Here is a 24,842-nt window from a genome sequence, read left to right on the forward strand (position 1 = left end):
TAAAAAAAAAATTAGTCAGATCTAAACATTATTCCAGCCCTGGCCAGGAATATATTGTCTATGATGATCGGCTCGAGCCCAGTTATATAGAAGAGGAGTATCCCCCCCCCCCCCGGCACGATGTGTTGCTAGCGGAACACCTCATCCGAAAAGGTGTGCTTGTGCCCGTTCAAAACTCACCGTCTTTGTCGGCCGACTCCACGTTTATCATCGTCTGGGCATACGAGTAGGGGAGAGTGGGGAAAGATGCCCAGGGTTTGACTACATATGTCATATATTATTCGAAAATGACGATCGGAAAGCCAAAACTTGGAGTTTCAACGGAAGCCGACATCATTTTTCTCCAAAAATGTCACACTTTCGTGCCTGAAACATGATAACTTTTTTGCTATTAACCCGCGCCCTGCTGGGGGTCCTGGATTTCCACGCCCTGCTGGGGGGGTGTTTGAACACCCCCCCTTCTAACTCGGCTCCTGGGCCACGTAGCGATACGCGGAAGGCGGCGTTCGAAAGGGCGTCAAAAATAATGAGGAAATCACTTCGGTCAATTTTTTGGTCAGGTCAAAGGTCAGGTCACCAGAGGTCATTGAAGGCAAAATTTCGCCGATTTCCAGGTCGAATGTCGAAAATTTCCAAGAAGCCAACGCATAACTCGGGAACCAATAGAGCTACAGCGCCGCGGAAAAGCGCATTCGATAGCCCTATTAACGCCCTTTCTGAGTAATTTTCTCAGATTTGACTTAACGTCAACGGTTTTGCCTGCAGGGGGCAAAAACTGCAAAAATAGCCGATTTTTTCGGAAACAGTTTTTCTGCAATAACTTTTGACCCAAGCCTTGTACGAGCTTACTTTTACCGGCATCGTGTTCCCCTCGTCAAGACGCATCGAATGAACTATAACTTGACCTTGAAAGGTCAACTTGAAAATTTGACCTCAGGTCAAGGTCATGACCTGACCGGGAAGGGTCATGTTGCATATCAGTCGATCCGTATCGTCGAGCTGAACACATCTATGGCGTTTTTTTATGAGGTGAGGTCACTTCAAGTGACCTGGTGACCTGACCTTGAATGACCTTGGTCTGAAATTTTCACAACATGTGTAGAATTGATGTATGATAAGGTGTACCAAAAACGGCGGCGCTCCGCGCCGCCGTTTTTGAGATATTCGTGAAAAACCACAAGGGGGGGTGTTCAAACACCCCCCCCCAGCAGGGCGCGGGTTAAGCATTTTCCTGAAGAAGTGAAAGGGGGCACCTTACCCCACAGGGTGGAAAAGACGCCCCCTGGCGTTGGGTAAGATGCCCCCTGCACTATAAGTGACAAAAATAGGCACGTGAATCGCCTAAACGAATCAGTAGTCCCTTCGAGCCTGCAGTAGACACCAAACGTCATCGTAAGGACCCTCAAAAGTAGTCGTAAGGGGCTTCAGAGGTCATCGTTAGGGCCATCATAGTCCAGCGTGGCCAAACAAGCCTCCGTGGTGGCGTTCGGAGACCACTGTGGGGCCCTTATAGGTCTTCATGATGCTTGAGGGCCCTCAAGCCCATCGTGGGGACCTCAGATGCCAGCGCGGCCCGTGGAACCAACGTGGGAGCCCTCAAAGGATGTCGTGAGGGGCCCTGGAACCAATAATGGGGCCCACAGAGGCCGTCGTGAGGGCTCTCAGAGTTAGATGCCGCCCAAAAAGTCGCTGTGTGGGCCGAGAGACCGGCATGGGGAGCACCCGACCGTACCGGATTTTCAATAGTCCCAGATCGGCTTTTGTCTCTCATCACAAGTACACTGTAAAAAAATCTTACAAGCCCCTTGTAGGAAAACCGCTGGCGCAAAAATGAGCATGCAGCGACGTGTAAAAATCGCCTCATATTTAGCTAGTAAGAGGGTACAAGCTTGTTTCGTTAGTAAATGACAAGCCCACGCCTCATAAACCAAGCACCCCCGTGTCAGCCCCTCGTTTCGTTATTCGGTACCTCGTTTGAAAACGAGGACAAAACCAGCATATCGGTACGCCGATTAGGTTCCTTAGCACTGAAAAAAAAGTTCACAAAGGTTTTCCTTGCTTTGGCTTTGCCAAAATCAAGACAAGCGCAGAACGTATACAAGCCTAAGTCACAGCCAGTGCATGAGAAGATCGTAGTTAGTTTTTACTTTGCTTCTAGATTTCGTCCATCTTGTAGTGCAATAGTGCCGAGTTTGTTTTCGGATACTTGCTAATGACTTAGTAAAGCAGCATTATTCAAGCATTCATTATGACCTCATTGCACGTGCAGTTCTGGCAGCTACCTTCGTCATACGGCGGCCGCGCGACTAGCGTCTCCCGTCAGTTCTGGAATTGAATTCCCCGCCGACGTGCGCGTGCGCAATATCCGCCATCGTCGTTTTTTGTCCTTTCGCTTCGCGGTCGCCGTGCGAGGTGCACGTGGGTTGGTGAGCAGGCTGGCGTTTGGCAATTTATAAGATTTACACGGATATCCGAGGCTGCGAGACCGGTGGGAGAACAACTATCAAGGTACGTTCGCATTCATTGCCCGTCCATCATGCGTAATCTGAAGTGACCTGTCTTTGAGGCCCCGATACACTGCCGGATTCAGCCACGACTTTGTCGCCGAGGCCCGAATCACATCGCAGCAAAATTCGGTGATAAGATCGCCATGCCTCCCCTTAGCTTCGTCTCATCCTCCGCCCCCTTTCAGCAACCAGCGTCCCCCTTTCTCGTTTACTCCTCTTTGTCTCCCTTCTCTATCTCCGTCTCCATCTCCATCTCCACCAGCGTCTTTGTCTTCATCACCGTCCTTGTATCCGTCTCTCTCTCTCTCTCTCTCTCTCTCTCTCTCTCTCTCTCTCTCTCTCTCTCTCTCTCTCTCTCTCTCTCTCTCTCTCTCTCTCTCTCTCTCTCTCTCTCTCTCTCTCTCTCTCTCTCTCTCTCGTCTCTCTCTCTCTCTCTGTCTCTCTCTGTCTCTCTCTCTTTCTCTCTGTCTCTCTCTCTGTCTCTCTCTGTCTCTCTCTGTCTCTCTCTCTCTCTCTCTCTCTCTCTCTCTCTCTCTCTCTCTCTCTCTCTCTCTCTCTCTCTCTCTCTCTCTCTCCCTATCTCTCTCTTTTTCTCTCTCTTCTCTTTCTTTTATTTAGTTGTGATTTAACTGTCCTGTCTGTGTTCTTGAATTTGTGACAGTAGTCCCTACAATCTACATGTTTCCCCAATGTCATGTCACATTTGCTACATCATACATGAATTTGCATATATGCATAGGCGGGGGAACGGGGAGGGCACCGGGGTACCGTGCCCCCTTTGATTTTGGCATTTTAACATTATAATGTTAAAATGCAACTTTCCATTTCTTTCCATGCAACGCCCATAGGGCTATAGCCCTATGGGCGTTGCATGGAAAGAATGGGCCAAAATCGGCAATGCCCCCCCCCCCCCTTAATTGAAGGTATTCCGCCGCTACTGCATATACGAGACTGCGTGGCCATCTTTCTTCTGTCAAAATCCTGAGCAAAGTCCTGGCTACGTGTCTGGACGTGGGGCACTCCACCGCTCCCCGTCCCGTGCCTTCCATGCCCGCCTCGGCCGTCCCACGTGCCCTTTCCATTTGCAGTTTTCCCTAAACATGTTTAATGCATGCCTCTTTTCAGATAACGTCCCGAAGCCCATCGCCTGGACACTGGGCGACGCCCTGGATATATTCCTCAACGATGGCGAGGGTCCTGGTGCTGTGGTGGCCGGCGGCACTGTCTTCATCGATGGAGTAGAGCCTAGAGGTGGCGGAAGTGACAGCGAGGGACACTCTCCTCGTATGGGCCGCGGCCCTCTTCGTCTGCTCTCTCAAATACCCCACGGGCTCTCGGTCCACCTGGCGCTATCTGTCGTATCATGTCTTGGGCGTCGAAGACGAGGCGCCCAAAGACAGAGTCAGGCAGCGCTTCCATGGTGAAGTCATGAAGCACATGCTGTTTCTCGCCGTGAGCGTGGCCCTGAAGGGTGGCGCCGGTGCCGGCGGCCCGGCAAAGTACGGGTAGCCGCCGGAGTGGCGTTGTTTGCAGCTAGTCCAGAGACCGCATTTCTTTCTTCTGGCATAGAGCCAGACCGCGTAACATGGAAGGCATGATGTGGAAAACTGGTGTGATAATATTTCCTGTCATTCGAGTGTAATGAGTTCATGGAAAAATTACGCCCGGAAATGTTATTTAGCGTTTTTTTTTTTTTTAAATAAATGATCTGGAAATCAAACTATCTTTTTTTAAGCTTTGGTCGAGAGGCGCAACGGAATATCGTACCTATGTGAAGTGGGTGGGAGGGGGGGGGGGGTGAGGGAAGGGGTGAGTACCAGGCTAGTGAATACCTGGTATTTGGGTTGGTAAGCTCGCTGTATTGACTTGGTACAGATATTGTACATCATAAGTATAAACCTTGCACAGACATGATAGTGGGTTAGTTGGAGAATGCGCAACTGTTAGTTGTACCTTTGGTGGCATTGCGAAGTGTATGCTAAGCATTGGTTATTCTATTGTTTTCCAGTTGTTTCCCTTTGGTTCCTGTAATGCCTAGCACTAGTATACGCTTTGTTGTCGCTTGGTTACTGAGTGCTCGCTGGTTGTGGGTTGGTTAAATGACAAATATTTTGGAACGCAAAGTTTTCCCTTGACATGACTTCGTTTATTAGGTCGTAGTTAGTCAATATTTTTTTCAGTGAGCAGGACTCGCCTAGTAACTCAACCAGCTAGCGCCTGCTATTGCTGCCCAGTAGTAATACTAGCTCAATTGCGTCACCCCCCCCCCCCCTCTTCTCCCCAGCCACCCCTCCGACTGGTGGACGACCCGGCCAACGACAGTCACGGCAGCGTGCCAGCCACGTTACAAAAAAAAACATACACAAAATAACGTTTATTACTTATTAGCATACGATACAAAAATATATAAATATAAACATATTACAATATCATAGTGGAGTGGAGCAAAAGCTGATTCGAGTCACCACCAATAACATTCACGGAATAATACGGTTGCATGAGGCACGATCCGGCACTTCCACGGGCTCTGACGCAACGGCACTTACAACAGGCGAGTGAGCAAGTTGATCCTGCCATGTCAGGTACATTGTGCACTGTGCAGTCCATCAAACATTTGCCACGTTTTGCAGATTCAAGCAAGTATTTTTTCTGGGCCAGGCTTACCAACAGAAATATCGCCGGCTTTCGGTATACCTTCATTCCTCAGTCTCCCACAACTTTAAGCAGCTCTGCAAACAGAAAAGAAAATTAACTGCTGATTTTGAAAATATCAGTGAGGATGGCTTTATTATCTACATCAACTGACTTTTGTATAAGATAAATCAATGTGAGGCAATATGTGTAGCTTACACATTTGGAAAAAAGGCTAGACAGCAACTGAAAGAAAGTCCGTCTTCCAATAGTCGGAATTCAAACGAAACATTGGCCCACAACGGTCAAGGGGTGAATTATATGACGCAACACGTGTTCAGAATAGGTATTACAAAATAAATAAAATGTCGCCCATTGCTACTTGAATATCATACAATATAACATACCTTCGAAATATCCCAGTCCGAGAACTTCACAACGCACCGTGCCACAACACAACCGCACCAACCGCCGGCAGCCGCAGAACTGAACAATGGCGGCCGGAAATGACGGCCCCGCCGGAAGTGAAGGACGCGTTTTAGAAGCAGTCTCAGACTCGTCGCTGCTCACCGTATCAGGGATTTATGAGGCACTACCGAATCAAAGTCGTTTTGCCTCATTCGGCAACACGTAAACCCTACCAGGACTAGTCCGATGATGAGTTTCCGACTAGGTGGCGTGTGTGCAAGATAAAATTTTAAGCACGTGCAGGGCGGTGCCTCATTAGCCGACATAATAATAATATGACACGATAATGAAACACGCATGTAACTAGCATGCGACAAGCTTCCGGCGGATTTAATTATGAGACTATGCGTAGTTTTCCGACACAGCGCGAAATCTGTTAATAAGCAGGAAGGGGTGTTAGGGAAGCATTTAAGTTATTAGGTTACCGTTTGTAACCAATTGTTTTACGAGGGCACTCTTAAACTAACAACGCTCAGGCTGATAATGTCCCTATATATAACAGCAAGGTACAATGGACGACCGTGTAACCCACTCCTTGTCATAGAATTGGCTGGTGACATTTTTTACAGTGTATGTAATAAATGATTTGACGGGCTGCTTGAAGGACAGCCTACGGATTTAGGGGGGCGTCTTTCCCCATCAGGACAGGGGGCATCTTACCCCAAGGTACCGAAGGAACATTAAATCAGCACAATTTGTTAGCCATAAAACTACACCCTGAAACAAACTCTTTGGGACACAGTACACGCATGGTAATGTATCACGACTAAAGCAAGGGACGCAAAAATTATCTACCTTCTTTGATATTTACAATGTTTTGACGCCAAAATATTTTTTGAAAGCAGCAAATAAAAAACATGCAATCACCAGCCAGCCGTTGCCCAACTGAGCTTCGCAAATTTTTGTGCAGTTAACAAGGCAGGCTTCCGCTTTACGCTAAGAACATTCATTTCCAGGTTCGATTCTTTGTTTCCCCGCTAGAGGGGGTGGGGCGTCTTTCCCACCCTGGGCATCTTACCCCACTCTCCCCTACTTCTTCGCGGTATGTCTGATTTTGTGCAGGACATGCTCCTTCACGTCCTCCTCGAGCCCCATGATCATTCCCAAATCCCAAGTCAGTCCACAGTCCACACCTGGAAACATCGCAAAATCACATTAACCCTCGCATGTGTGCGGCGTTTGCCAGCTTCTAATGTGTAGGGGGGTCGGTTGGACCCCCCCTTGCCGTTTGGCCCCTGATCGAGCTAGAGCTTCGCGGAAAAAAACGAGCGTGTTGCCCGTGACGAGAGGAAGCCGATGATACCCAATTTTAAGGTCCTAGGTCATTGGTTGACCTTCCAGGTCAGGTCAATGACCCAAAGTCGGGAAAATCGGGACCTGTTAGAAAGTCGTAAAGTGTGGCTGCTAAGGGGTTTTTCGGGGTGCTGATCACGAATATCGTGTTAGTTTTGATCACAGATGATGTCTTGAAGCATTTAGACCAGGTCGGGTCAGGTCAGGTCAGGTCAACCAGTAGGCGTCGTGACGGGTATTCGTAGTACGTGTCAACCGCCTCTGACAGCTTCGTAACATGTTACGAAGTCACCAAAACTACTTCGTAAATGTTCAAATGGTTGCTAAATTCGAATTCAGCTCCAAAAACTAGCCTAGAAACACGTAAAACTCGAAAAAGTGACCCGAGGTCACCCGAGGTCACCAAAGGTCAATGACCTGACCTGACCTTCAGGTGACCTTGACACACACGGGAGTAACATCAAATCACATGTTTGAACGTTTGAAACCACGAAAAGCTTGCAAACACGCGGCTAGTGCGAGCCGACATACGCGAAATCGCGATTCCGGCCAAACATGGTCTCGGAAAAGAGGTCACAGGTCAAAGGTCATTTGGGTCAGGGTCATGAAATTTTCAGGGTAGGTGTCAAATTGATCAATGCGAGGGTACTGAAAGTTTCGTCGCGATCGGCCGCTTTTTACGTGAGTTATTCGCGAAAAACCATGGGGGGGGTCCATCCGACCCCCCCCCCTACACATGCGAGGGTTAATGAATGGAATTAACATCAAGCAGCATCAAGTGAACATTATATCATTGTGGAAGGTCAGGTCAGGTAAGGTCAGGTCAGGTCAGACAAGGGAGCCCAGTTCTGACTCTCGGGCGGGCGCAGACTCAGAGCCGACTGCAGCGCGTGTGGTAACTGGTCAGATGACCCCGCGGGCGGCGACGGCGGCGACGGCAGGAGGCAGAAAGTTGCGCTATCATGCCATACCTAGGTATTTGGAGCATTTTCATACAGTGTCCCTGAGTGAGATGCTTATATTGTTACTTACACTGTGAGTTGCATGGTTTAAAAAATATCACAAAATCTATAACTTATTAGCTCTACATAACAATCTTGATCACAACTTGACCTAAATCAGGGTAATTGACATGGCTGTTTCCCCTGGTTTCAATAGCCTTGAGCATGTCATGGGTGACAATTTGTCTTCCAGAATTTCATCATCGCGGAAATATTCGTCCGCAAATCTACGTCAACGCATTTCTGGGATTGTATGGTCATACTACGGATTGCTGTAAAGTCATACTAAACACAAAGTATACAGTAATTTCAGCTTACCTTCGAGGACTGGGACGCTTGCTCGGTTCTCTGACAGAAGGCCTTGGTTCTGACGACTTGAGCACAATGGCGGTCGCGAATGGTCGCGAACTGCAGAGACATTCCGAAAATATTATTCTTGGAATAATACTGTGCTCGACGAATAGATTAATCACTTTTAGATTAGTTATGTCACAACGGAATAGGATTATCAAGAAAGTGATACAGTATTGCTTGAAATACGCTCCCGAATACTCCCGAAGAATAATGTTAGTAATGCTACCACATAATATTACTCCATGGTTATAAAATTATTGTCCGGACATGATAGTTTTATCACGAAGGACGTAATTTTTACACCTACATGAGAATAGTTTTATTCTGTCGCGTCAATTTATCAGCCGTAATGGAGTATAAAAATTACCCTAAATACTCCACATCGGTTTATTTTTATGCAGTTTTGATAAAAGTACTCTAGCTGTCAATTTTATTACCATCTAATGGGAGTTCAGCACAAATATATTCCAATGACCTTGTTTATCACTGTGAAATAAGCTAAAATTACCCCATGCCTCTTTGAGACTGATATAAATTTATAACCCGAAAGAATAAAAAGGACACGTGATAAAATTAGAAGATAAAATTAGCACTTGCTAAAACACAAAAGAGATGATTATAGTACCAGGTTTAAGAATAACTTTCAAAAACGCCCTTAATGCAATGCAGAGAGTAAGAATACGCTACAAAACATAATCATTATATGCCATTGGTGCGTGATTATTCGCCAAACTGGAGTGGAAAAAAAAACTCCAAAAATAACTCTCTAGGTGTAATTTTTTTCAGTGTTGAGCTGACCTAACAACATTAAACGCTAATATGCAATGATACCTACCTACCTCGATAGATTATAACGTCGTGCCAAGTGCACGTGTCATTTATCCCTAACCCTCTGGAGCCGCGCCTGTGTCTGTTTAAACTCAGCAGAGTTCGGCGCATTACTGGTGACGTACTGATGTAAGGTCACATTTGGTGCAATTTAGTCAAATTACGGGCAGTGTTTCTTGGTAGGGTCTCAGCCTTGGTAGTAGGGACTAATTACTAAATGCTGGAAACCTTATTTATGAAGTTATCAGACATTATTTTCGATTAAAACATTGAAATAAACTCATAATACAAAGAGTTATATGACACTCTATCTCTTCAACCTCTTGATACAAAATAATCTCTGAAATTTTATATCTCTTCATACAAAATAAGATCGCTTCATATTATTTCGAAAGCATTTGCAGGTTGCAATTGCTTTCGCTTCGTTCGCATCGGTAAAAAGGTCGAAGGGTGAAAAATAAGTGGCCTAAAATCGGCGAGCAAACTAGATTTGGGAGTACCTTTGGCTGATTTCTGTTAACGAAGAGTTGGCTTAGAGATTTGAATAGATTTCGCTAGGTTTGGTGCCTTTGCCAGATAGCCCGTCGTGAGAACAACTTTTATCGACCGCCAGCTGGTGTGATTCGTGCTGAGACATTTGGCCTTATATCACACTCTGTGGGGACCGCATCGTAGTCCTCACTGGGATAGATGAGACATTCAGCAAGGCTGGCTTCGAATTGCGCATAGTTAATATTGTGCTTTGTAAAGCTACGACGAAGAAATGTGGAATGCCGGATCAATGTACTGATCGAAACGATTTTATTATGTCTGATCGTTTGACCAACCTTTTCGAGATGTTGCGTGCGTCACTTACCTATTATTTGCTCCTGAAGGAACTACGACCATTTGCGGTTGTGGTGCTAAACGCCAAATAACCTGGTCACTCGTCAGCAGGGTTTCTGTGCCCGGCTTCCTGAACATGGCGAGCGTTCGGTTCTAAACTCTGGATTCTATCCAGATATCCTTTAAAACATGGATTTTCCTTAGCGAAGTTATTAGACGATTTAATAAACACACAGTCAAGTCACATCCCAGTTAGACACACTGGCGGATCCAGGCTTGCGTTTTTTTTTTTTGGGGGGGGGGGGGCAACTCATGCAGGAGCCAAACCTAGGGTACCCCCAAATCCTGTTTTCTCATCGGATTTAGGCCACTTATTTTTCGTCACAGCCCTGACACTATGAATATTTTTTTTAACTAAAAGGAAAAATATATAAATTGGTAGCCCACCCGACCCATGCCTTTATATTACTTTGTAAACACTTACCATTGCTTTTGTCGACCAGTTAACCCGCTTCGAGTCAGTGCTTGGGTCCCTTTGCGGGCCGGGAGGTGGTAAAACACCCCCTGTCTAACTCGGCTCCTGGGCCACGCACTGATTGAACTATGTTTCATTATCGTTTGGGGGAGGGGGCAAACGAGCCACTTAAGGCCTCTGGGAAGGGGGCATGGCCCTAAATGCCCCCTCCCTGGATCCGCCAGTGTAAGAGACCATGGAGGTGCAGCTGGGTACCTCACACTGTAAAACAAGTTTAGCATTTGGGGTACTAAGGGCTGCTATTCGTAGCACCTTTTAGCGTCAAAAGAACCCTACGACGTATTTACAAAGAAGCATGGTGCTAATACTGTGCTAATGATAGCTAACATTCCCATCAAATATTATAAGTTTAGATCACCTATTCTTCTACTGAGCTTAACGTCTACTTCTGCTAGTACCCAGTCCATCAGTGAGTGCTCTTTCAAGCTGGATTTCTAATTAGAACCATTTTAAGTGTTTTAGACGTTGATAATGCTGAATATGGTGCTTACGTTAGTATCACAATAGAACCGGACATGCTTACAGAGGAAACAAATTTGAAATTGGCGCCAAAGAAAGTAGCTAAGCCCTGCTTTACAAATCTCTGGGAGTCTTATCACCAGCCCTTTAGCACCTTTTGACGGCGCAGAGCGATATGCGCATGCGCGTGCCAGCTGTTTCCGGCCACGTGTTGCGCCATTTTAGTGGAGTCCGTTGGTCGTGGTGGGAGTGTGTGCACGTGCTCCGGTATATGAAGTGAAATGAAGTGAAGTGAAGTGCTCCGGGCACATGCCACCGAGTGATAGCTCTGGAATGATAGCTTAAATCAGCTATTATCGGTGGAATCCGTCGTGTGTGGCATGGGAGTGCGTGCCCCTGCTCCGGGAGGCAGTGAGGTGGAGGGAAGTGCAGTGCAGCAGTGCAGTGAAGTGAAGTGAAGTGCTCCGGGGCCGGGTGGTACATGAGCATTTGCCACCGACACATGCCACCGACACCGACGTTGATCGACTTTGGTGAGTCTGACACGTATCTTTTGACATTATCTTATATTGTTTAAGTGCTTCATATTCCGACTTTGGCAAATCGCGCTTCTTGGTCTGAAGGAAAGTTGTGTTGTTTGCGAAAATAGCTCCCAACAGAAAAAAAAAATCTTGGAACTGATCCAGTTTTTTTTTGCTCCGGGCATGGGGCCTGGTCAGTTCTTCCGTCGACTACCACTTACAATGGAGGACAACTACGACAACAACACGGGGTCTCCGGTTCCGTCTATCACTAAACGCCGTCTGGTCGTGGATGAGGTCGAACTTATGGCCATGAACGGAACGTCGGTTCAACGACCCCCCCCCCCCGCCTCCCCCAGTCGATCTCGCGTTAATCGTCGGTCACTGCGAGTGTGCAGGTATATGAGCGACCTTTCGTTATTTCCCGTGCGTTTGTTTGTGTATATATTTACATTTGTTTTTCATGCAGATGATATGAAGTGTTAATAAATGTTCCATTATTATTTTTTAATTTTATAATGTGTTGGATGCTTGAAAGATGCACTTACACGGGAATATTGCAGAATGCAAAACACAATCATTGAGACTTGTAGTTATCACTTATCTAGGATATAACCTTTTTTGCACGTCTTTTCGGCCTTACACAATTTCCTTTTTGGTAATTGATTAGTCCTTTTTGCAGTAACTAGTGAAAGTATGTGCTGCTAAAGAAAGCAGTTTTTGCGAACTTTTCATGCAGCAGCTTTAACTTGTATAGATATTCTACTTTCAGCCCCAATGCTTTCGTTAGCATTATTCTACTTGCCGTGGGGTAACAATAGCGCTAAAACGGTTCATGTATGAGTACGGAAGGTACTAACTGCATACTATTCTTAGCACCTTTTAAAGTTTAGCACCGCTAGGGTACTGAAAATTGGGCTAGCAGGTGTAGGGTACTACATTTAGTACACGGGTGCTAAACAAATATGGGTACTTATATTAGCACCTTGATACTAAACTAGATCTCAGTTAAGTACGAATAAAATGCTTAGCTTAGCACCGCTAGGGTACTGAAAATTAGTCAATTGAAAAGTAGGGGAGAGTGGGGCAAAGCGGCCACCCGGGGCAAAGCGGCCACCCATCGTTTAAGCCCTTCATAGCTGGCGTCAGTTCCAATTTATGGGTTCCAATTATGCTTCTCGTCACGGTCATTCGAATGAGCCAGACCGGGGTTTCAGGCCCATCACCATTGTTCTGTGAAACACGGAAAAGCATTTCTTGCCAGGATACCAACTATGTTTAATATTTTTAAATGTTATGTTATTTCATAACCGTTTGGAATTTTTATAAGCGTTCTTGTCCATGCATTGCATGGTTATCGTACATGCATTCTACCAATTTTAATGTTTTTTACCCCACTAATATCTAAGCTGGAATCTTTTTGTCTCGGACGGTATGCGCGGGGCAAAGTGGCCGGGGCAAAGTGGCCACCCCCCAATTGGCCATAAGTTGTTTCCATCTGGATAAAAAACATTATTTATATTCAAATGTGTCGTCATGCATTCGTCTTGGCTACTTTTCAGTTGCATGAGTTACCAAATAATGCAATTAAATGTTTTTTCATGAAAATCCTTTCTTTGTTTACCTACAGGTGGGATGCTGACAAAGCAAACATCCATCCTCGCTTAAACCTTGTCACCATCAAATACCCTAGTCGTACATGAGGCAACTATTTTGTTTCTCATATCGGGACTTGAGAAGACGCGGGTGGCCGCTTTGCCCCAGGGTATGGGGCAAAGTGGCCAATATGCATAGGTTTAAAGTTTTGTCAATATCTTCCATATGTGAACGCCTTTGGAAATAAAACGCAGTTGAAATAAAAGGCAACTTAATAGGGATCACATTGGTATAGAAAGAATCTTTTCAAGTTTAAAGATCAAGCGTTGGCATCGTGAGAAGCGTTAGGGTGGCCGCTTTGCCCCACCCTCCCCTACCTCTATGGTGCTAAACTTTTTTTTACAGTGCAGACGTCAGGGTACGCCCTCAGATGTATAGGACTCGCATGGAGACCTCTTATGCTATAGTGGACTGAAAGGACCCAAAGGAGCCTGTCTAGGGCTCCCGGAAATAGACGTGGGGCCTCAGGAGCCCGCCAGAGCCCCCAATGAGGGATAAGTGAGGGATACCAAGTGCCTGCAATTGCATATTGCATAAGTCACAACGCCTTTACAAATCAATATATATTATGTATCAGTGGCAGATCCAAGGGGGGCCACATGGGTCATGACCCCCCTTGGTACGTCCGGGGGAACCACAGGCCTGTCAGGGGCACCACCGGCCTAGCAGGGGCACCACCAGCCCGCCAGGGGCACCACAGGCCTAGCAAGGGCACCACGGGCCTGTGAGGGGCCCCACAGGCTTGTCAGGGGCACCCCAGGTCTGTCAGAGACACCAGAGATCTGCCAGGGGCGCCGCCGGCCTCGCAGGGGCACCATGGGCCTGTCAGGGGCCCACCGGCCTCGCAGGGGCACCACCGGCCTCGCAGGCATCACGGCATCACGCAGAGGCACCTTGGGCCTGTCGGGGGCATCACGGGCCTGTTGGGGGCACTTTAGGCTTGTCAGGGGCACCACAGTCCTGTCAGGTCCCAGGGGCATCAGCAGCCTAGCAGGGGCACCCTAGGCCCGCCAGAGGCACCACAGGCCTGCCAGGGTCCAGGGGCACCACAGGCCTAGCAAGGGCACCACGGGCCTGTCAGGGGCACCTCAGGCTCCCGTGCCCCCCCCCCCCCCGGATCCGCCAGTGATGCCACACCACGCGAAACACCGCCAACTACCAGCTGCCGCGCCATAAACACGTGCCAACAACAGTCTTTTTTTTAAGGTCGACTCCGCTCGCGCAACTTTTGACTGACCCTCACACTGCTACCATATTGCTTCCATATTATGCTGTGGAAAGCTTTACTTCACCAAGTGGCTAAAAACTTCTATCAAGGTATATTTTGTAATAATTGAATGAGGACTTTACTCCACAAGAAATCGTTCGGGTCGGAGCTTTCGAATTGTATTACAAAGCTTCGTCAGCGTATCATAATCGGGTTTTTATCGGGTTTTTGCGACCGATATCCCCGAACCCGATTATGATACGCTGACGAAGCTTTGTAATACAATTCGAAAGCTCCGACCCGAACGATTTCTTGTGGAGTAAAGTCCTCATTCAATTATTACATTAGCAAACTCCACATTATGTCCTTTAGTGAAGGTATATTTTCTTAGCAATTTTTCTGACGTTTTGGGAGGGGCAAACAGGGCACTTTAGGCCTGTGGGGGGGGGGGGGGGCATGGCCCCCGTGCCCCCCTGGATCCGCCAGTGGTTAGACATAATTGGTATCACAATACGACACACTGTTCATTTAAAAAATGATCTGACATCCATCGATCAATTTGATCAATTCAACACGCATATAATTCAACACACATACACATCAATGATTCAATATAATGTCTGAGCTAAAAACTTCGCCGCTTATCTTGTAGATGTGTTCATAATTCACCTTTACTTTGGGTAAGCCTCCCGCCGGACAATCCGGGTATTCACCGTTTTTTTCTTCTATTCCTTGATAAACGTCTCGTCCTTTTTACCTAGTTCTTCTTTTCGTTGTCCTATTGATCATCTTTTTCTGCGTGTTTGATTGCATAACTCCAAGTAAATATTCTTTTCCTCTTGTTGTCCTACTGTTATCTCACGCCATATTTTTCTGACAATATGGTTAATAACAGCCGTTTTCACGACGGCCATTTGGTACATATTTGGTGCAGATTAGGTGCAGATATAGTGCAGATTTGGTTAAATTATCTTCAGTGTGTTTCTTAATAAAAGTTATCAGTTTGGGTTCCACCGATAATTTTATTCCTCTTTTTTTTAAAGATAGCAGACGTTAGTTTCGATTAAAACACTTAAATAAATTCATGATATGATGATATTTAATGTAAAAGAGATTTAGTGCACATTTGGTCAAGGTGCATTCGCCAGATAGCCTGTCGTGAAAACGGCTATGTACCGATCTCAGATGAGCTCGAGCCGTATGGTGGGCACCGGGGCGACCTTGTGCGCGCGGCGGCGCGGTGTCACCGGCCGCCGGCGCCGTCCAAGCAGCACCAGCCTCAGCTGCGGAGAGATCAGCGCCAGCCCCACCGTGTCCATCAGACCGGCCTGACCGATCATCAGCACCCGGATCAGCAGCGCGCGCGTCACGCCGGCCGTCAGCGCCGAGGCCGGCACCCACAGCAGCACCAGCAGCTGCTCGCACAGCGTCAGCAGCGCGAACCGGCGCGCCGAGAGCACGTTGCGGTGGCGCGGCGGCGCCGGCGGCAGCGTGGCATCGGCGTAGAGGAGCAGCGTGTTGGCCGCCGTGGAGATGAGAAACAGCACACCCAGGGCGGTGTTGTTCGGACTGGGCCGGTTCTCGATCGTGAGACCGGCACACACAAAGAACAGCACGGCCGGCCGGTACTTCATGCTGAAGTAGGCGGCCGACGGGGCGTACAGCATGACCATGACGCCGTAGATGTGGTTGTTGGCGAGTCTCCAGGCGTTCTTGGGCGTCCAGCGGGCGGCGGCGAGCAGAAGCAGGCGCACCAGGCTCAGCCACATGGTCAGGTAGGTGATGGTGAACGCTGACGCCGCCGACAGCAGGCTCAGCGCGAAGCAGGTGTTCCTCTGCGACTCCCGGCTCGGTCGCAAGATGACGGCGAACAGCACCAGCTCCATCAGCACGTTGCCAAGGAGAATCGTGGCGCGCACCAGCAGCAGGCTGTCGAACACGGTGTTCGGAGCGTGGAACCGAGCCAGGTAGCGCTTCAGGGTCGCGCGGAACACGAGGCCGGCGAGGATGCTGCCGATGCAGATCAGGACCAGCAGGGTGGCCAACCACTGCTGCGGCAGGGTCAGCTCCAGGGAGGCGTCGGCGGCGGGAAGCCGATCCTGGACCTCGGAGGCAGGGGTCGCGGACGTAGACGGCTGCTCCGGGGGCTCGGAGAAGGGTTCTTCGGAGATTGAGAGCGGTCTTGCTGTGCTGGTATAGTGCTCGGGGACGGAGGCATTGATGTCGGTGTAGTTGTGAAAATACATTTTAGTAGAGTGCAAGTGGGGTAAATTACATCGGATACAAAGCCCAGAAGAATTTTTTTGTGCAACTGCAAGAGAATACAAAGTCGACTTCGAATTATTCACGATCACAGGATTCACCCCGTCTTTTGTCGACAGCTAAGTCCGTTGTCACAGTCTAAAATGCACAAAAAATAGCGGAATATTTTTGTTTACTTAGGCAAACTTTTTCCTCAGTTTTCTTTATAGAAGATCAGTCAAGTTGCACCTCACCAAAGCACGCCAGCGTCTGTCCACTGGCAGCCCACGTCTGTCCACTGGCAGCCCCGGCGTCTGTCCACTGGCAGCCCCGGCGTCTGTCCACTGGCAGCCCCGGCGTCTGTCCACACTGGCAGCTCCGGCGTCTGTCCACTGGCAGTCCAGGCTGTCCACTGGCAGCCCAGCGTCTGTCCACTGGCAGCCCGGCGTCTGTCCACTGGCAGCCCGGCGTCTGTCCACTGGCAGCCCGGCGTCTGTCCACTTGACCGATCGTCCAGAAGTCTGACCCGTGACAGACAGACGCAGCGTCCCAAACGGCCCAGCCACAGACAGAGCCGTCGTGAATAGTTTGGTCCAGTCCAGCGCAGACGTCAGTCCAGTCCGCCGTTCGGTAGGAGATCTGAACAGTCCAGTCCAGTCCAGCGCGGGCCCTACCTGACGCTGCGCACTCCTCCGCCCGTCACGACCACACGCAGCGACAGCGGCGGGCACTCTGGGAGTCGAACCGTCGCGTCGGATCCGGCCACACTTCTGCGTCCCTCGTCGGAGTCGGCTGGTCGCCCCGAAGACAGCTGGGTCTCGAAGGGGAGATGAGACTGACTACTGAGTGACGAGTATCAAAGGAGACAGAAGACAACAGTCATCGCGGACAAATGATTGCGTGTGCGTCGATCCATTGCCACCGCCCTAGCTAATAATTTGGAGTGTATGTATTATGTAAGCAATAAGCTTGTACGCGTGTGTGTGTGCGCGTGGACTTTGGAGACGCGGTCAGGCACTGCGATGCCACTACATTAGAGCGCACATGATCTTTGGCGGAGAGCGACCTCTCAACCAGTAGCGGCGGAACACCTGGGGGGGGGGGGGGGCACTGCCGACTTTTGGTCCCATTCTTTCCATGCAACGCCCATACGCCCTTAACATTAGCCCATAGGGCTAATGTTAAAATGCCATAATCAAAGGGGGTACGCTGCCCCGGTGCCCTCCCCGTTCCGCCACCTATGCTCTCAGCATTTCTTTTATTTTTATTTTTTTCTCATAGCACTTTCGTAAGGCTACTTCATTGTTCCCAAGCTGCTAGCCTGATGTCATATTGCTTTTTTGGATATGAAAAGGTCTTTCGTTCACTTTAGTAAAATTGGTGAGAGGAATGTCACTGGAGGTTTGGTCCCTGCTTCCATTAGAGCGAGCGGACAAATAAGACCCCTCTCACCAGTAGGTAAGCTATTTTCCAAGCTCCGTTACCTAACTGAAAACACATTGATTATGTTATTTATTTATTTATTTATTTTTATTTATTCAAATAAATCGCCAACAGGCTCATGGCCCATTAACAGGCGAAGTCATACCACAACATAAAATACACACACAAGGTAAACACTAAGCACTCATTCGCAATTAGATGACACTTAAAAATACAGAGATCCATGAAAGAGATCCATTAAATAATAGGATATAATATAAAAGTACACAGTAAAAATAAAATTAAATTAACCCGCGCCCTGCTGGGGGTCCTGGATTTCCACGCCCTGCTGGGGGGGGGGGGGGTGTTTGAACACCCCCCCTTGTAACTCGGCTCCTGGGCCACGTAGCGATACGCGGAAGGCGGCGTTCGAAAGAGCGTCAAAAATAATGACGAAATCACTTCGGTCAATTTTTTGGTCAGGTCAAAGGTCAGGTCACCAGAGGTCATTGAAGGCAAAATTTCGCCGATTTCCAGGTCGAATGTCGAAAATTTCCAAGAAGCCAACGCATAACTCGGGAACCAATAGAGCTACAGCGCTGCGGAAAAGCGCATTCGATAGCCCTATTAACGTCCTTTCTGAGTAATTCTCTCAGATTTGACCTAACGTCAACGGTTTTGCCTGCAGGGGGCAAAAACTGCAAAAATAGCCGATTTTTTCGAAAACAGTTTTTCTGCAATAACTTTAGACCCAAGCCTTGTACGAGCTTACTTTTACCGGCATCGTGTTCCACTCGTCAAGACGCATCGAATGAACTATAACTTGACCTTGAAAGGTCAACTTGAAAATTTGACCTCAGGTCAAGGTCATGACCTGACCGGAAAGGGTCATGTTGCATATCAGTCGATCCGTATCGTCGAGCTGAACACATCTAAGGCGTTTTCATCGCTCTAGCATGCCTCTATCAAAAGTTATTTGCGAAAAACTGTTAGATACCATTCGTGACCTAAGATGACCTCAGGGCATAAACAAGGGTCACGGACACCATTTTCATGTTCAGTGTGTCTAAACCACTTGTAATTCGGTGTTTGGGAGTGTTTATAATGTCTTTCATCCAAAAGAGGCGCATTTCAATTTTCTCCCATTGACTTATAATGGGGAGGTCGCAAAATTGACCTGACCTTAGGTCATCGATATCAAAATTCTGAGATATACATTTCGTACATGCTATTGCTCTTAGCAATCGCTGAAAGTTTCAAAGCGATCGGTCACTCGGTGTAGCTATGACAGACATTGAAAGTTTTTATGAGGTGAGGTCACTTTAAGTGACCTGGTGACCTGACCTTGAATGACCTTGGTCTGAAATTTTCACAACATGTGTAGAATTGATGTATGATAAGGTGTACCAAAAACGGCGGCGCTCCGCGCCGCCGTTTTTGAGATATTCGCGAAAAACCACAAGGGGGGGTGTTCAAACACCCCCCCCCCAGCAGGGCGCGGGTTAAAAGAAAAAAACAATAAGAAAAGGAAAAGTACAAACAAACTTTAAAATCTCTAAGACACGGTTCTCAAAGGCATGTTCCTGCAGTGGACCACGACGAATAATTTAAAAGAGATAAAGGTATCCGACGTGAAATCCACCTGAGGATTCCTGGCGATAAAATCATTTGCCTGGGCCCCCAGCCTTGTAAAAGTTCCTGTCTTTACCGTCGAGTTATGTACCTATATAGTTGTTCGCTCAGAATCAAATCTAGTTTGTTGCGTCAGGCTTGAATTTGTTGAACTCGTTAATGTTATGGGCTCTCGTGGGTGGCGGGTGCCTTGGTTCAATTGATCATTTCGATGAGAATTAATTTTTGAAAGAAATGTGAAATAGTAAATCGAACAAAATCCTTCAATCATTCCGATTTAATGAAGATCCGCTCAATACATTAAGGTTAGCACCACGAAAACTGGAGTCCTGTAAGTCATAAACCATAAGCCATCAGTGATTCTACTACTTAACCCGCGCCGGGCCGGTGCTCTGAGATTCCGCGCCGGGCCGGGGGGGGGGGTCTGAACCCCCCCTTCTAACTCGGCTCCTGGGCCACGTAGCGACACGCGGTAAGCGGCAATCGAAAGAACGTCCAAAATAAGGACGAAAACACTTTGGTCATTTTTTTGGGTTAGGTCAAAGGTCAGGTCACCAGAGGTCACCAAAGGTCAAATGTTCACTATTTCAACATTTTAGAAACTGCCAACGGCTATCTCGGGAACCGATAGAGCTACAGCGCCGCAGAAAAGCGCATTCGATAGCCCTTTTACAGACCTTTCTGAATAATGTTCTCAGATTTGACCTCAGGTCAACGGTTTAGCCTCCAGAGGGCAAAAACTCCAAAAATAGCTGTTTTTACGAAAGACGTTTTTTCGGCAATAACTTTTAACTCAAAAGAGCCATGACATTACTTTTGCCACCATCGTGTTCCTCTCGTCGAGGCGCGTCGAATGAACTATAATTTGACCTTGAAAGGTCAACTTGAAAATTTGACCTCAGGTCAAGGTCATGACCTGTCACCTGACCGGAAAAGGTCATGTTGCATATCAGTCGATCCGCAACGTCGAGCCGAACACATCTAAGGCGTTTTCAGCGCTCTAGCACGTCTCTATCAGAAGTTATTAGCGAAAAACTTATAGATTCTGTTTGTGACCTGAGATGACCTCGGGGACATAACGAGGGGTCACAGTTGCCATTTTCCGGTTCAGTGTGTCCATTTTACCTACATCTCGATGTTTGAGAGTGTCTAGAATAGCGTTCGTGCAAAACAGACGCTTTTCAATTTTAATCGTTTAATTGTTTTTTTTTTTTGAATGACCTTCTTACAAAATTATACTTTTTATTCATGTATTTTTGTGTTTTTTTCATTTTCATTACTTTTCATTACTTTTCATTACTTCATTACTTCATTACTTCATTACTTTTCAGTCATGTATTTTCATTCATGCTTTTCAATTTTCTCCCATTGACTTATAATGGACAGGTCGCAAAATTGACCTGACCTTAGGTCACCGATATCAAAATTCCGAGATAAACATTTAATAGATAATGTTGCTCTAATCAATCGCTGAAAGTTTCAAGGCAATCGATCAATTGGTGTAGCTATGACGAGCATTCTTATTTTTTTCTGAGGTGAGGTCACTTGGCGACTTGGCGCAGTGGCGGTCGCAGGGGGGGGGGGGGCCATCAGGGCCATGGCCCCCCCCAAAGGCAAATCAGGGGGGGGCCATCATATCATTTGGCCCCCCCCAAACAACCGATGGGCCCCCATGGCCGTATGGGGCCCTGGCCCGTATTCGATTGTCACGAGGCTCGAGAAACCCACGTCAGCTATTAACAGCTCTCATACCAGTCTTTGAGGCTCCTACACGGACCTCTGAGGGCCCTTCAGTGGCGGTCATGCGTCCACATTGACCGCTGAGGACCCACATTGACCTCTGAGGGCCCTCCACTGGCCTTTGAGGGCCCCTAAACCGGCCTTAGGGGCCCAACCGGCGTCTGAGAGTCTCACACCGGCATCTGGTGGCCTCATTTCTGTCTCTCGAGTCCCAAGACCAGCCTTTAATAATTGTCTCTGAGGGCCCTGCGCTGGATTCTGAAGACCCGATGTCGGCCTCTAAGAGCCCGCATCGGCCTCTGGGGGCCCATCTTGGCCTTTGAGGGCCCTCCGCTGGTTTCTGGGTTCCAATGCCGGCCCATGCCGGCCTTTTAGGGCCCCAAACTGACCTCTAAGGGCCCATGCTGGCCTGTAAGGACCCACATTAGCCTCTGAGGGCCCCCGCACTGGATTCTGAAGACCCAATGCCGGCCGACCCGCATCGGCGTCTGAGGGCCCACCTTGGCCTTTGAGGGCCCTCCGCTGGCCTCTGGGGTCCAATGCCGGCCCATGCCGGTCTTTTAGGGCCCCACACTGACCTCTGAGGGCCCCATGCTGGCCTGTAAGGACACACATTAGTCTCTATGGGCCCCGCACTGAATTCTGAAGACCCGATGCCGGCCTCTAAGGGCCCGCATCGGCCTCTGAGGGCCCATCTTGACCTTCGAGGGCCCTCTACTGGCCTCTGGGGTCCAACGCCGGCCAATGCCAGTCTTTTAGGGTCCCATTCTGACCTCTGAGGGCCCCATGCTGGCCTGTAAGGGCCCACATTAGCCTCTGAGGGCCCTCCCCCGCACTGAATTCTGAAGACCCGATGCCGGCCTCTAAGGGTCAGCATCGGCTTCTGAGGGCCCATCGTGGCCTATGAGGGCCTTCTGTCTGGGGTCCAACGCCGGCCTATGCCGGTCTTCTAGGGCCCCACACTGACCTCTGAGGGCCCGTGCTGGCCTGTAAGGACCCACCTTAGCCTCTGAGGGCCCCGCACGAGCTTCTGAAGACCCGATGCCGGCCTCTAAGGGCCCGCATCGGCCTCTGAGAGCCCATCTTGGCCTTTGAGGGCCCTCTACTGGCCTCTGGGTCCAACGCCGGCTCATGTCGGTCTTTTAGGGCCCCCACGCTAACCTCTGTGGGCTCCATGCTGGCCTGTAAGGGCCCACATTGGCCTCTGAGTGCCCAATTCGGTCTCTGATGGTCTCAAAATGCCCTTTGCAGGCCCTGTGCTGGCCCCTAAGGGCCCAAACCAGCCTTAAAAAGTCCCACATCGGCCTCTGATGGTCCCATTTCTGTCTCTGGGACCCAAACTGACCCTTATGTGCCTCTGAGGGCCCCGTACTGGCTTCTGAAGGATCGATGCCGGCTTCTGAAGACCCATTACGGTCTTTAAGTGCCTCATACCGACACCTGAGGCACCACACTAGCCTCTGAGGGGCCCCAAACTGGCCTATGAGGTCTCTACACCGGCCAATGATGGCCCTGTTATGTTCTCTGGGGGTCTCATGCCTTACCTTCGGGTGTCATGCACTTGCCTCTGAAGGCTCACATCAGCCTCTAGGGCCCTACCTGGGCCTTTGAGGCCCTTCGCTGACCCTTGGGTCCAACGCCTGCCTCTGGGGGGTCTGACACCGTACTCTAAGGGCCCCATTGCAGCCTCTAGGCGATAGGTATCGCCGAAGCGCTATCGATGGGCCCATAAGTGTAGGAACCATGGGTGCAGTGGGCACAGTTGCACCAACAATAATTCTGCAGTGAGTGCAGACAATGTATTCTGCATCCACAACAATCTGGAACAAAACCCCCTGTTCTCAGCAACACTACTTTCCATGCAGCACGACAAATTTAGGATATTTTGCCCACTATCCATCTTTCGAAGCATTTGCTACTGTTATGATCTTCAAAACTTACATTTGTGCCCAAGTAAAAAAAAAAGATGAAACGGAACACATGTGATTGAACAGTGAACAGATACCGATGACCCACTGTCAAAAGTTTTAGCACGATGATCTTAGAAAATGGCAAAGTTAGCCGCCTAAGCCGCCTTTACTTTTGCGGTAATCCATTCACAGTTGCGTGGATTATTGACAATATCAATGCTTCAAAATGCACTTATCGGTACCTTTTCGACATGGTACACCCTCAAAGCTCGCATTGAGCCTCCGCTCGGGTGCCGCTCCCTACCCCCCCCCCCCCCCCGCTTCACCGGCCATGGCCTGGATTTCTGCACCCGTGCACTACGCCCGTGGGCCCCTTTAAGCTAGCACCGGGCCCCCCGGGTCATCGCAGGGGCCCCTTTGCCAAGTTGGCCCCCCCCAAACTTCAAGTCTGCGACCGCCCCTGACTTGGCGTGACCTGGTGACCTGACCTAAGGCGACCTGGGTCTGAAATTTTCATAACATGTGCGGAAAAGCTGCACAAATAGGTGTGCCAAAAACGTTGGCGCTCCGCGCCGCCGTTTTTTAGATATCTGAGAAAAAAACTGCAGGGGGGGGGGTGTTCAAACACCCCTCGGCCCGGCGCGGGTTAGGTAGGAGCAAAGGTGCATTTGAAGCAGGTCCGATGAAGCATAAGCATAGGCCTTTTCGTTTCCGCGTATCACCCTACGGTGCAAATTTGTATACAGCATTTCTTCCCAGGGCCTCGGCTAAGGAATTTTGACTGGTGGGCCACTTGGGCAGCGACATGGACTGACCTTCGTAGCCATAGCCCCCCCCCCCAATTTTCGATTTCTCCCCAGATTTCGGCCACTTTATTCTGCAAAAAAAAAAACGTCAGGATGGCATTAAAAAATGTAAAAAACGGGCCTCGAACCCTCCCCCGACTCTTCAGAGAGAGGAGAGAGTAGATAGTAGGGACCCACAACCCTCTCAGTGGTGACACTCCGGCGGTGCACATAAAATCGCACAAGTATGCACAAAATATTGACGCAGATAAAACTTTGGACGATAACTTACGGCCGTTCGGATGTTAAAAATCAGCGAGCCCTGAGTGGATCGCTCGCCGACTAGTCGGAGATTCGAAAGCGGTCGGACGGCATCGGGCGTTGTCGGGAGGAATGGGGTTGGGAACTCGATTTTTTAAGAATGCATGAAAATGATCAAACTATTTTCACAGAATTTATGGTGCATACCATTGCCTCATAAAATCAATATCCTGAGAGAAATGGGTGAAGAAAGATAGGAAACTTGTTTTGAAAAGTTCTTGAAAAAAGATGCTCTTGATGCTGTTACGTCACATGTCACCTTCTGCGGTTGACAATTAATGGCGCATCTGGCGCACCACAGATTACATGTTATATCAATGGGTGAAAGATGTTGTTTGTTTCACTCTGCCATTCGCGCTGTTTTTAACTTTAAATTATGCTAAAACATTTACGAATGAAATGTTCAGTGTCAAAAATTGATGTGTCTGCCGTGTACTATATTCCCACTTAACATTGAGCGCGTGATAAACATTTTATGTACCTCGAATTTTCAAATGATAAAGATG

This window comes from Amphibalanus amphitrite, unplaced genomic scaffold (assembly GCF_019059575.1).
Source record: "Amphibalanus amphitrite isolate SeventyFive unplaced genomic scaffold, NRLGWU_Aamphi_draft 001173F_arrow, whole genome shotgun sequence".
Classification (NCBI taxonomy): Eukaryota; Metazoa; Arthropoda; class Thecostraca; order Balanomorpha; family Balanidae; genus Amphibalanus; species Amphibalanus amphitrite.